The 12500-nt window shown below is 44.3% G+C and overlaps 1 protein-coding gene across 24 annotated transcripts in view; it reads right to left on the reverse strand.

Annotated features, from left to right (window-relative positions):
• The window catches only part of LOC123507147 (homeobox protein Meis1-like), a 518053-nt gene that overhangs the window by 411139 nt on the left and 94414 nt on the right, over positions 1 to 12500 (reverse strand). The window lies entirely within an intron of this gene.

Below are 12500 nucleotides of genomic sequence, written 5' to 3' on the forward strand. Positions count from 1 at the left end.
TGTGAGAGTCAAGTGTGAGTGTCTGGGGTCCGTCTGTCCTCTCCCTGGCCGGCAGTCGGGGAGGAGAGCGAGAGCGGCTTCGGGTGTGAGTTATGAAACACTTAGGAGGTGTTAGTGTAGGGGTGAGGTCCATTAGTGTCTGGCGGGGCATGGAGCGGCGGGAGGGAGGCTGCAGGAATGAAGCGCCGAGGTAAAAGCAAGCCAAACCAACGCCACTGTCCCTCCCACGGCGATCACAGAGAGAGAGAGAGAGAGAGAGAGGATAATATTTTTAACGTAATCCTGGCTTGAGAAAGAGAAAGGCAGCCAACCATCCAACCGTACAGACAGACAGACAGATAGAAATGAAGACCCACAGACAGACAGACAGACAGGTAAACAAACAGACAGACAGGAAAGAATACAGATAGATAGACAGACAGAAAGACGGACAGACAGACAGAGAGGCAGACAGACAGACAGAAAAACAGGTAGACAAACAAATAGACAGACAGACGTACATGCACACATACAGACAGACAGAAACCCAGCCTCTAAACACCCACCATTAACTAATAAACACCTTTTTTCTCTATACACAAGTGAACACACACAAAAAAATCAACTTTCCTATCACCTGGATCCTTTCATCATCAAGAGAGAGAGAGATAGATGGTGATTTGATAGAGGCAGTGATGGTGCTGGTGGCAGTGGTGCTGGTGGCGGCTAGAGCAGTGAGAGCAAAGGGAGGTACTAGTGGTTGGGCGGCGTAGGGAGGCACAGTAGTAAATATTAGCAATTCCACGCAATGACACAAATGCCTGCGTAAGCTCAGCCAATCTACGAGACACTTATCAGGAGGTACTGGCGGGGCCCCGTTACCTGCGCGGGATATTAGAGATGAAAATTATCCTTCTTGTAGCAGAGAGAGAGAGAGAGAGAGAGAGAGAGAGAGAGAGAGAGAGAGAGAGAGAGAGAGAGAGAGAGAGAGAGAGAGAGAGAGAGAGAGAGAGAGAGAGAGATGGAACGGATATATAAGAAACGATATATATAAGGACATATATATATATATATATATATATATATATATATATATATATATATATATATATATATATATATATATATATATATATATATATATATATATATATATATCAAAAAGCATATAGACAGACAGACACAAGAAGACATTAAATAAAGCATAAAAGAGGAGGAGGAGGAGGAGGAGGAAGACGAGGAGGAGGAGGAGGAGGAGGAGGAGGAGGAGGAGGAGAGAGGAGGTGAAGGAGTGACGGAGTGAGTTTAGCTAAGTCAAAATTAATTTCACTAACATCAAGACACCATAAAAAGCCTGAGTTTCGTCCGTCCCCCGAGGATGAGCCAGCTGTGTGTGTGTGTGTGTGTGTGTGTGTGTGTGTGTGTGTGTGTGTGTGTGTGTGTGTGTGTGTGTGTGTGTGTGTGTGTGTGTGTGTGTGTGTGTGTGTGTGTGTGTGTGTGTGTGTGTGTGTGTGTGTGTGTGTGTGTTCGTACAAAATACACATGCACTTAGGCGATTCTTATTAGCGTCACCTTCATTTTGTTTATGCGCAGACAAGGTTGTATATACTTTTTTTTCTCTCTCTTACTTGTCCCTCTGTCTGTTTGTCTGCTTGTTTCTATTCCTGTTTGTTTGTCTGTTCGTCTGTATAACAAGCATGTACACAGTCACCCCCCCCCAACGGCTGGTCTCTTCCTCTTCCTCTTCTTCCTTTTTCTCCAGCGATAACTTGTTCCTTTATTCATGGCCATTATTTACATTTATTCATCGAGAAAGGCTTCCTGCGTCCGGCCATTCATGCGTCCTCTGAATAAAGTACTCATGGCGTGCCCCGCAGCTGTTCCTTTGTAAATGATCCACACAAATGCATCTCTTTTTTACTTTGTTATTCGTTGTAAGCAAGTATTTATGTTCGGCTTCTTATATCTTACATTTTTTATTTTATTTTACACATTAAGACTGTTAAATACATTTCCTGTTATTTTTTTATCTTTTTATTTTATTTATTTTTGTTCAGGGGGAATATATTACATAATGAAGGAAACTGTTATCACAAGACATCGTTTTCTTCACATTATAACTCAAGTATCTAATTTCCCGACAACCTCCAATACTGATCAGGGAAGAGAGAGAGAGAGAGAGAGAGAGAGAGAGAGAGAGAGAGAGAGAGAGAGAGAGAGAGAGAGAGAGAGAGAGAGAGAGAGACAAGACAGACTGGCGGACTCACTCACTCGAGGCACTGACAAGTAACACCATATTTTGCACATCCACTAAGCACCCCACCATTATCACCACCACATCAGAGAGACACACAGAACAATAATGGAAAAAGAAATTCTCACTCCACCCTCTCAAACACACCACAAGTCTCCCACACCACTCCACACCACACTACACCAACACAATGACAATTCCACACCACACTACACCACCTTCCTTCCTTTCCTTGCTTCCTTCCTTCCTTCCTTGCACCGTCCACCAGCCAGCCAGCCAGCCAGCCACACACCGCAGGAACCCCGCCATAGCGAAGAGGGTTGGCTAAACGAGGTGCTGCGTACGCCTTGTTGCAGATGATAATAACCCCAATTATAATAACACCGCCGTGGCCGTGACAGTAATCACTATTGATGGCAAGCCCTGCGCGGCGGCGATGGAGGGTGACCAAGCTATTTTGTAACGTTGTCAGTGACGGCCGCTGGTGGGACTGTCTGTCTGTCTGTCTGTCTGTCTGTCTGCCTGTCTGCCTGCCTGGATGACCGTTTCTTGTGGCGCTCAGTGTGGTGGCTAGGATGAGAAAAAGAGAAGGGTGTGGTGATGTGGTGGTGTGGTGATGAAGGACAAGGAAGGCTCAGAAGACTAATGGATAGGAGAGATTTGACTTAAAAGACTAACAAAGAAGAGGAGCAGTAGAAGGAATAGAAAGGACACAGAAAGGATTAGAAGCGAAAGAGAAACAGTAAGAGGAACAGGAAAAGGAAGAGGATAACTTTACAGAAGATTAAGACGAAGGGAACTGAACACGATATGACAGCTAAGAACAAGGACGAAGAGGAACAATAACAACGACAAAAGGAACAGGAGGGAAACAAGAAAGACAGAAGCGCGAAAGGAAATAAAAAAAAAAAAGAGGTGCAAAATATTAAAGAAGCACACGCAACGATGTAAAGATGGGGGATGGAAGCAAGACAGGATAAGAACGTGTGTATAACGAGGGACTGATTACTTACTACCACTGAAAACAGGAAGTGAACGAGAAGGAAATGAATAAATAACAGCGAAGATTAAGTGTCAGGATAAATTACGGAACCAGAGAGAGAGAGAGAGAGAGAGAGAGAGAGAGAGAGAGAGAGAGAGAGAGAGAGAGAGAGAGAGAGAGAGAGAGAGAGAAAGAGAGGAGCTGGATTGAGGAAAAGGAAGAGGACGATCATGACGAAAGTAGGAGGAAGAGAGAGAACATAAAACACACACGAACGAACGCACTCACACATATATGAATACCAATACTTGAAAGAGAGAGAGAGAGAGAGAGAGAGAGAGAGAGAGAGAGAGAGAGAGAGAGAGAGAGAGAGCCAGCCACAGAACAAAAAAAAATGGATCGCTAACATTTTCTCCTCCTCGGGTTATTTATTTTTACACTTGCTCGTCACGTCTGCGGGAAAATTGAAGGAAAGTAACACGGGATTGGCAGCGCAACGCATCTGTTTGCCGCCACTTCCGTCCCTTCACTTCCTAGACCCCCTCAGTGCTTAGAGGGAGGGAGAGAAGGAGAGACAGACAATCAGACAGAAAGAAATATATAGACAGATGCAGAGAGAGAGAGAGAGAGAGAGAGAGAGAGAGAGAGAGAGAGAGAGAGAGAGAGAGAGAGAGAGAGAGAGAGAGAGAGAGAGAGAGAGAGAGAGAGAGAGAGAGAGAGAGAGAGAGAGAGAGAGAGAGAGAGAGAGAGAGAGAGAGAGACAGACAGACAGACAGACAGACAGACAGACAGACAGACAGACAGACAGACACACACACACACACACACACACACACACACACACACACACACACACACACGAAGACATAAAATGACAGACGGATAGAGAGGAGATGGAAAAAGAAGACATATAGATTGAGAGACAGAAAGACAAACAGACAGAAAGACAAATAGTCAATCAGATAGACACAGATAGACAGAGACAAACAAAGATGAAAGCAGAGTGACGTAACAAACACACAGACAGACAGACATGCAGGCATATAGACAGACAGACAGCTGGACATACGTAGAGTGAGATGAACGAGACACACACACACACACACACACACACACACACACACACACACACACAGAGGGATAGGAAAATAAAATGATGAAATATAAGTTCTATGAGATGATAATAAAAACAATAGCAAGTCCCCAGTGTGGCGAAGCACACCGGAGTCGTGCACCTGCAGGCGGCTACCATCCGTCACCTGCACGGTAGGGGATCACCACCTGCTCACACACACACACACACACACACACACACACACACACACACACACACACACACACACACACACACACACACCTGTACTCTTTGATAAGCCTAACCACGTGTCTTCACCAGGTGGGAAATTAAGTGCCAATTAAGCATCTACCTGAGGGACACTTCACCTTCACCTTGCCGCCCTTGAAGAGTGTGTCCACCTCCTTACCTTCCCCCACCCCTCACCGCGCGCTGAGGTGGCGGCGATAACTCACTACGCTATGCATCTCACGGGACGCCCAGGTATTATCATAAACACACCTGCCGTGCCCTTCCCTTGCCATTGTTCGAAAGAGAGAGAGAGAGAGAGAGAGAGAGAGAGAGAGAGAGAGAGAGAGAGAGAGAGAGAGAGAGAGAGAGAGAGAAAAATGTATTAGATAGTGAATGCATTTTTGTGGACAATGAAATATCTGTCTCACTATCTGTCTAGTTTTTTTTTTTTTTTGTGTGTGTGTGTGTGTGTAGTACAGTGGTGATGCGTTAATGAGAGGGGCGCGGTGTTGTAAGAGACAGCGGGGATGAAGCGAGGAGTGAGAGGAAAGAGGCAACAGGTGTGGTCACGGAAGGGATGAAAATGAACACAAAGAGAAAATAAAGCAGATATTGGAAAGGTGAATAAAAGAAGAGAAAAAAATGGGAATCAAGACACGCCCATTAAAGCTTAAGTTTAGATTAAGAAATAAGAAGATAAAAGAAGAAGAAAAGAAGATAAAAATAAGTAATATTCTTTCTTCTCACGTATTTTCTTGGATTTTCTCTTCATTGCTCTCCCTCTCCTTCCTCCTTCTCTCTGCTCCTCTCCCCAGCCCCTCTTCTTCCTTCCCACGCCCGCCACACCTCTCTCATTAACCTTGTCCTGCCTCCCTCGGGGTGTCACCGCCTTGATGAGCGAGCGGCCCCTGCCCACCCTCGTACACACACACACACACACACACACACACACACACACACACACACACACACACACACACACACAGTGAATGAAGACAATGAAGGAAAAAAACGAATGAAAATGAATAAGGAAACATGGTCATATAATAAGCAATCCATATATAATAATTAGATGCAGATGGATGGGACTAAGATAAACAAACACACACACACACACACCAACTCAACTACATCGAACTGCACCACACGCACCTGGAAAAAGAATAAGAATAAATGAACTCTACAGAGCCAAGCGAGGGAGGAAATGGAAGGCAACGAAGGAATCAGTAGCTGCCACTAAGATCACGCTCGGCGCACAGAATAGACGCGTCGTGACAGATTCACCTGTTGATAGAAAAAAAAAGTCCGGCTGCCTACCCACCTGTGTAATCTCGCTACTCGCAAGCTTGCATTATGACAGTCCCACCTTTCATTAAGATAGCGGGAAACGTATTGCATGTGGGGAAGATACAATAGAAGTGGCGCCTCTCTCTCTCACAATGGAGGCGAGGTGGAGCATGTGTTGTATTTATCTCTCTCTCTCTCTCTCTCTCTCTCTCTCTCTCTCTCTCTTGGAAAAACAATAATGAATATCAAAGAGGAATTAAAGAGAACAAATAAAAATTCTGCCATATGAAAAATGAAAATACAAAACGCATAAACAAAGACGCGTTGAAAATATGAACTCAGAGAGAGAGAGAGAGAGAGAGAGAGAGAGAGAAAGAGAGAGAGAGAATGTCCTCACCTGCGCAACACAAGTGGTATACACAGCAGGAGAGGAAGAGGAGGAGGAGGAGGAGGGGTAGCAGGTGTTCTTTACTGTACCACCACCATCACTCTCCCTTTCTCCCTCCCTTTCCACCCATTTCTCTCTCTCTCTCTCTCTCTCTCTCTCTCTCTCTCTTTGTACCTTTTTTTACCACTCAATTTTTTACACCTCAAATTCTTTCTCCCGTCCTTCAATTTATTAAGCATTTCTCTACTACTTCTTCCCTTCCTTTCCTTCTTTTTCCTTCCCTTTCCTTCCTTGCCCTATTGTTATCATTATCACGCGTCACCATAATTACTGCCATTATTATCAGCAGCGGCCTTTTTTGTACAGTTGTATAGTTTCCTGCCTCGTGTTGTCCTCCTCTCCTCTCTTTTAAGTTGGCCATTCCATCAACAATAAAGCACAAATATGAAATCGGCAGTCAAGATTTAAGAATGTCATTTCCTCTTTCGTTCTCTGAGCTAACAAACACGTGTTCGGCGCGCCTTGTATCAGGTTTCTCTAATAGTACCGGTTATTGAGGGTTTTTTTAAGCATTTATTTCCTTTTTTTCTTATATGTCAGGTAAAGAGCGCTAACTGACACCTGTATGGGTTATTAATAGCAGTGTAATTTGTGCTACATGATGTATATTGCCTCTGATCACTGGTACTTGTTTGGTATTGGTAGTTTTTGTCTGTGGTTTGTATGTGTGGGGGTAGAAAAATTGTGATATGATTTGTGGGGTAGATAAAGTTGTGATATAGCAGTAGATTTTGTAGCAGATAGTAGTAGTAGATAGCAGTAGTGTTGGTAGTAGCAGTAGCAGTAGTAGCAGTAGTAGTAGTAGTAGTAGTAGTAGTGGTAGTAGTAGTGGTGGTAGTAGTAGTAGTAGTAGTGGTGGTAGCGGTGGTGGTGGTGGTGACAATAGTATTTTTGGTGGTAGTAGTAATAGTAGGTCATTTATTATTATTATCTTTATTTTTTTTCCGTTCGTTTTCTTCCAGCGCAGTACTTCCCACATGTGTTTCAGTATACCCTCAGCTTCCATCAATCACCACCAACACTCCCTCATTAGCTACACCACCGCCATCACCGCCGCGGGAACAACTCACTCCACGAACACCACCACCACCACCACCTACACACCCTTAATCCCCTCCTACACTATACCAATTCTGTCGTTCTCCTCCTCCTCCTCCTCCTCCTCCTCCTCCTCCTCTTCCACCACTACCACCACCACCATCACTTCACTCTTAACTAACCAGCTTCTCCAGAACATCACTTCTTGTAACTTTTACGGTTCTCTTATCAGGAGGAAGATAACAGGAACATCCCATCACCCTGACACATACACACACACACACACACACACACACACACACACACACACACACACACACACACACACACACACACACACACACACACACACACAGCAACGGCACTGCAAATTAAACAACAAACGGTACAGAGAAATGTTCCAGATAACACGTTTGCAACTAAAAATGATTTATTAAGTCAAGAAATGTAAATAGAGAACAAAAATCTAACATAGAAATAACACTACATAAATGTGATGGCCTTGAGACACACACAGAGGGAGAAAGAAAGGGGGAGAGAGAGAGAGAGAGAGAGAGAGAGAGAGAGAGAGAGAGAGAGAGAGAGAGAGAGAGAGAGAGAGAGAGAGAGAGAGAGAGAGAGAGAGAGAGAGAGAGAGAGAGAGAGAGAGAGAGAGAGAGAGAGAGAGACAGAGAAAGAAATACACGAGGGTGAAAAATAAAAGGAAAGGAACGAAATCAAGAAAAAACAGTAACAAAATATGAAAGAAAATTGCCGGACTTATAAACGGAGGGGGGAATAAATCTTTTGAAATTGCCGCGGAGTATTAAAAGACAGCGATATTATAGCCAAGCCAGGCAAAGCAAGGAAATGAAAGGAAAAAAAGAAATAGAAAGAAAACCCTCACGTCACAAATTACCTGCGCCATTAAGGAGAAAGATGAAAGAGAAAGGATTATTCACTAGTACATTATGAAGCTTTTATTTTTATTTATCTGTACATTTCTTAAGGTGAGAGAGAGAGAGAGAGAGAGAGAGAGAGAGACAGATCCAGGTGAGCGAGCGTGCAACATTCTCATTTCTCATTCAGGTAAACTTCTTTTTTTAATCAAGTATGTACAGTGACACCTCTCTCTCTCTCTCTCTCTCTCTCTCTCTCTCTCTCTCTCTCTCTCTCTCTCTCTCTAGACGACTCCCAGGTTAATCTATCGGTATTTAAAGAGTGAGTGTGTTCATGTGGGCCGTGAGGTGTACCTGTAATTAAGACTCACATGATACCTGTGTTGGTGAGTACGAAGGTGTGGGATACTTGTCATTACTTCTCTCACTCTCACTCTCCCTCCCACTCTCCCTCTCTCTCTCTCTCTCTCTCTCTCTCTCTCTCTCTCTCTCTCTCTCTCTCTCTCTCGTAATACAACTCTAATATTTTATCATCTTATCATAATTTTTCATAAACCATTTGCTCTTAATATCTTAATAGTAAAAGTTTTTTTTCTCTCTCTCTCTCTCTCTCTCTCTCTCTCTCTCTCTCTCTCTCTCTCTCTCTCTCTCTCTCTCTCTCGTAATACAACTCTAATATCTTATCATAATTTTTCATAAACCATTTGCTCCTAATATCTTAATAGAACAAGTATTTTTTTTTTCTCTCTCTCTCTCTCTTTTACCTCGATTTATCCGCGTCATTATACTCCGAGCAAATGGAACGGATTTGTGTCTCTCAAACAATGTAATAATCAACGGTTTGAGTTTTATGTTCCTATTTTATCATGTTTATCTATTACACATTTATTATCGTTACTGTTTTTTTTTCACTTTTTGCTTCTGTCTCCCACATTTATCTCATCATTCCCTTATTTTTTTTTTTTTTTTCATTTCGTTCTCTCTCCCACGTTTATCTCATCCTTGCCTTTCTTTATTTGGGTTTATTTTTTTGTAATATTATTTCATCATAATATTCAACAATACTTAGCATGTTTTGTTTTACTGTTTCCATTTGTCTAACTGTTAATATAAGAGAGATATTTATTTTTACTATGCTCTTATAGTTGCTCTAGTTTCTTTCACATATTCATAAATCCGTCTTTATATCTATCAAGGAGAGCTTATTTACAGTATTCTTAAAATTATTCCTTTACTTTTTATACAACTTTTCTCATTTCTTTGTCGTCTTTCTCGCGTTTTTTTCCTTCCACTTTCTCCCAAACACGCAACTGAGATGAACAAGAGAAGGAGGTGGAGGAGGAGGAGGAGGAGGAGGAGGAGGAATGGGTAGGGTAGGTAGGTATGGCGGCAGGAGGAAGGGAGGCAGGGAGTGAGGGAGGTAAGAGGCAGGGAGGTAAGGAGGCATGGATGCAGGAGGGACAGGGGGGCGGGGATCCCTTCGCCTGACCCCGCCGTTCCCCGCCAATTTGTAGATGGTAAGATTATGTCGCTTGTGATATGTTAATGATCCAGGTATTTCCCTCCTCTCTTTTGATCTCTCCAAGGAAGACGGTGATGATAATGGTTCTCAGTGACAGTCTGACGAATATTGAGAGGAGAGGGAGCACGTTTGACCGACCTCCTTCCTCTCCTCTTCCTCACCTTTCTCCTCACCACCAGTTTTTTTCTTTTTTTTCTCGTTTCTTTTTGCTTTTTTTTGCTTTTCCTTTCTGCGTGCTTGTGTGTGTGTGTGTGTGTGTGTGTGTGTGTGTGTGTGTGTGTGTGTGTGTGTGTGTGTGTGTGTGTGTGTGTGTGTGTGTGTGTGTGTGTGTTTCTCAGCTGTTATGCTTTGTGTTTCTCTCTCTCTCTCTCTCTCTCTCTCTCTCTCTCTCTCTCTCTCTCTCTCTCTCTCTCTCTCTAACACACTTTACCCTTTTACCGTTCCTTCCACCACCACCACCACCACCACCACCAACACCAACACCACCACCACCACCACCACCTCATTAGCCACCTTGTCAACTCGTCTTCAGAAGCAAGCAAGGTCCAGTGCAGGTGTAAAACATCATCTTTTATCCTTCACATCTCCACACCACAACCAGAGCCGCGTCCCGCCACACCTGTCCACCCACCACACCTGGCCGCCACAGGTAAGCGCCCTTCCAGAGTATGGCAATTAATGACTTCCACTACCACTGTGTTCTGAGTTGATAAAAAGGAGGTGCGATAAAAAGGAGAGCAAGAAGAAGAAGAAGAACAGGAGGAGCCAGTTAAGAGAAAAATGCAGCGAAGTACAGACAATAAGAGAGACAGACAGACTACTATGAATATTTAAGAGCAAGACAAGCGGGTGATAATTAAGGACGCTCTCTCTCTCTCTCTCTCTCTCTCTCTCTCTCTCTCTCTCTCTCTCTCTGGCTTTTTTCTTCCCCTGACACGTCTCGTTGACAGGTGAGAACTGCCATCAAGATGTTTACACTCAGGTATGATGCGTCTCTGATTGAGTCCCTCTTTCTCTCCCTCTCCCTCCCCCTTCCTTTTACCTCCTTTTCCTCCATCACTCACTGCACCATTAGAGAGAGAGAGAGAGAGAGAGAGAGAGAGAGAGAGAGAGAGAGAGAGAGAGAGAGAGAGAGAGAGAGAGAGAGAGAGAGAGAGAGAGAGAGAGCAAAGCATCAGAGTGTATCACCGTGATTCCCTGTGACGTTAACATGGCACCAGGAAATTTTAAAGCGCTAATGTGACGTGTTTTCTCGACGTCCGACTAATTCCCAGGAGTTTATAAATTGTCTTGGCTGGACTTAACAAAACTGTGATAACATTTAATTATTGCTGGCAAGTGTCGCTGCTGCTGCATCCGCTTACCGCCCGCTACATGTTCATGTGTTAGGAGCGAGGGGTTACGAAGACCAGCACCACCACTACCACTACCACCACCATCATTACCTCCTCCTCCGTTCCTCCATGCGTGTGTTTTCAGTGGAGACTAATGATGCTTGTAAGAATTCTTGTATTTCCTTGTTCTTGTATTTTTTTTCTTATGTTGATAACTGGAGTGATCATTGCGGTATTACAATAACTATTACTACTGCTATTAGTGGTACTTGTGCTGTTTCCGCTGTTGATACTGATACTGATAATAATGATAATAATAATAATAACAATAATAACAATAATAATAATAATAATAATAATAATAATAATAATGTATCCTTTTCTGCGGTGATAAATTATGTAAAAAATGTGAGGCTGCCAATCCTGGTGTTTGTCGTTTTATCATTTTCCCAAATTATTCCACACTAATAGAAGCATTCTCTCTCTCTCTCTCTCTCTCTCTCTCTCTCTCTCTCTCTCTCTCTCTCTCTCTCTCTCTCTCTCTCTCTCTCTCTCTCTCTCTCTCTCTCTCTCTCTCTCTCACGGAGTCAACTTTTGGCCTCCGTTTTCTTCTCCCTAAACTCCTCCCCTTCTCTTCTAATTACCTTCTCCCTCTACCACCATTATCACTCGGTTTCCTTCCCCTTCCTCTATGTTGCCATTATTCTCCTCTTCTCCGTTCTCCTCCTCTCCCTCCTCCTATTCCTCCTCCTGCTCCTGCTCCTCCTCCTCCTTCTCCTCGTCCTTCTCTCTTCCCTTCCTGCCTCATAAGCGAGAGTGGCGCCCATATTTTAGATCCTGTCAATTACTGAGATTGCTCGCCGGCGGACCTAAACCCGCTTTATTGCATCTTTCTCCGCCTCCTGCCGGGGCGCAGCGCGAGGGTTCCCGGTATTTCGGTCACCTCCTCGCCGGGCGTCTGACGGAGCACCTCGTCGCTCGGGGATAAATCTGCTGGGCTCAGTTAAGCACAATTAGGGAAAAATGCGAAGACCGTGTCCCGGAGACCTGCAGGAGGAGAAGGAGGAGGAAAGGATAGGGGAGCACGAGGCGGTGCAGGAGGGGGAAGTGATGGAGGAGGAGGAAGGAGGGGAAGGAAGGAAGAAGGTTGCCTGGCTCGGCCCCAAACCCAGATTTCATTTTCCAGGTCCTGCGATGATCCCAACGCGACTCCTCGGGGACTAATTTTATAGCCGGCCATTGATTGTGATGGTGAGGCCGTTATGGTCCTGCTGACCCCCCGCCCTGCTGACTCCCTACTCTGCTGACTGCGTGGTCTTTACTGCCACATCCTGCTGAACAAGAAGCCTGCTGACACTATCCAAAAGAGTTCACTATCTGCTGGTTTTCACCGTTTTGGTGAGCGAACCGCCTGCTGAGCCCGCCCTACTGAATGACCTGCCTGCCTGATAACTTCGCCTTGCTGAATGAAA

This window comes from Portunus trituberculatus, chromosome 21 (genome assembly GCF_017591435.1).
Source record: "Portunus trituberculatus isolate SZX2019 chromosome 21, ASM1759143v1, whole genome shotgun sequence".
Lineage (NCBI taxonomy): Eukaryota > Metazoa > Arthropoda > Malacostraca > Decapoda > Portunidae > Portunus > Portunus trituberculatus.